This window comes from Euphorbia lathyris, chromosome 4, assembly GCF_963576675.1.
Source record: "Euphorbia lathyris chromosome 4, ddEupLath1.1, whole genome shotgun sequence".
Classification (NCBI taxonomy): Eukaryota; Viridiplantae; Streptophyta; class Magnoliopsida; order Malpighiales; family Euphorbiaceae; genus Euphorbia; species Euphorbia lathyris.
In genome coordinates, this window is record NC_088913.1 from 74706856 (window position 1) to 74708944 (window position 2089).

The 2089-nt window shown below is 33.1% G+C and overlaps 1 pseudogene; it reads right to left on the reverse strand.

The window, feature by feature from the left end:
* Positions 1 to 879: 879 nt before the first annotated feature.
* Positions 880 to 1650, reverse strand: LOC136225542 (17.8 kDa class I heat shock protein-like; annotated as a pseudogene).
* Between the last annotated feature and the right edge of the window lie 439 nt (positions 1651 to 2089).

Consider the following 2089-nt stretch of genomic DNA (forward strand, 5'->3'; position numbering starts at 1 on the left):
ATGTAGGAATATTAGAGTAAATAATTTTTAGATAATGTAAAGAGTAATAATTTTTAGATAAATAGAGAACTAATTATGGTGATTCTTTACTCTTTAATTATTGTTCGTGATTGTGGATTCAATACTGATTCTTTACTCAGTTTCTGCGATACAATTGATTAAAGGTGATTTTGCTTTAACAAACTGGTTGGGAATAATTATTGAAGACATTTTAGAAGTTGCACGTGCTTTTCTCTCAATTGAATTCGTGTATGAGAGACGTCAAGTAAATATAGTAGCACATGATTTAGTCATTTGGAAATCCTTATTGAAGATTTCCCATGTCACTTTTTCTTCTTTGTAATACGGTGCCTTCTATGATTATTTTGTTTTTAACAAAGTAGAAAACGATGTACACTTTACAACTATTAACTTTTTTTTTTTTACATGAAACCTTGTATTACAAGGTAAAAGGCTATGCTTACTTTGTTTTTGACAAAATAAGTCTTACTTTGTGTTTTCACCATTGGATTAATTTTATACCCCATCATCCAATGATGAAAACACACCAAATAATGGTACTTTATCAAAAACAAGTAAGCATAGCCTTTTACCTTGTAATACAAGGTTTCATGTAAAAAAAAAAAAATTGTAAAAAAAAAAAAGAAAAAAGTTAATAGTTGTAAAGTGTACATCGTTTTCTAAAGAGTATGCTGTTTCATTACATAACATCATTTCATTATGATAACATCCTTTTTAATCCTTTCAAATTCTTTTTCATTATGCTAATATTTTTGAATTGACAAATGCAAATTCTTCCGTAAGTCTACCGAATTAAAATCAAAATTCATGTTTTGAAAACACTAGAAAATTAAAAATCATAAGAAGAAACGAAGAAGGTTAGGGAAAAAAAAAGCTCTTGATTTTATTAAGAAAGCCAAGGGACACTCAACGATACATTATAAGGAAACTCCAAATTGAAGCCATTAAAACATAACCCATTATTACTTAACACAACCCATGTACAGGACATTAAGCAGTCTTAATTAGCCGGAGATGTCAATTGCCTTAACTTGAGGTTTCTTGACTTCCTCTTTAGGCACTGTTACTGTCAATACTCCATTCTCCATACTTGCCTTTAACTGATCGGTCTTTGCATTTTCCGGCAGCCTAAACCGCCTCAAGAAATTGCCACTGGATCTTTCAACTCTATGCCACTTATCATTCTTCTCTTCTTTCTCTTTGCTTCTCTGTCCGCTTATCTGTAAAACCTGACCTTCTTCAACCTCCACTTTCACTTCTTCTTTCTTCAAACCTGGAAGGTCTGCTTTGAATATGTGAGCCTCCGGTGTCTCCTTCCAGTCAATTCGTGTGTTTGCAAACGCCGTTGTGTCGTTCGATAGCTCCGATCGAGGGACTAGGGAGGCCATCGGGAAGTCCTGGAAGGGATCCCAGACGTCGAGAGAGAATGGATCGAAGATGTTGAGAGAGAGAATGGATCGAAGATGTTGCTTCTCCGGCCGCCGAAGATGCTCGGAATGATCGACATTTTGATTTTTTGGATGGTTTATTTGATTTGCTGAAAATGGATATTTTGATATATCTGTTTTTTGGTTTGGAGAGTGGAGATGGGAAAGAGGTATTTATAGGAAAGGGAAGAAGATGGAGGATTTCCATGTGTAAATGGTAGAAAGCTCTTGATCCTTCAAGAAGAAGAAGATGAAGAAGACACATGATCTTTCTCGAATGTGGAAGAAATATCAAGTAAATGCATAAATGGGCTTATCTCTTGTTTTAAAAAAAACTGGGCTTGCTTTCATCATTAAAAAAAAGGTAAATAATTTATTAGTCCCCAGTTTTTACCTAACACACTGTTTAGTCCTTCTATTTTGAAAAACACATTTTAAGGTCCCTATTTTTTGCCAATATTAACTTTGTGATCCTTTTATCTATTTTTTTAGATTTTTAACCGAACATATCTTAGCTTTTAAGACAACCACATTACTGTACAAGTTGACCATGTTACTCTGTTAGTTTATATATATCTGTTTATGCTAAAATATAACGATTACAAATCTAAAAAAACTAGACAAAAGGATCAAATGGTTAA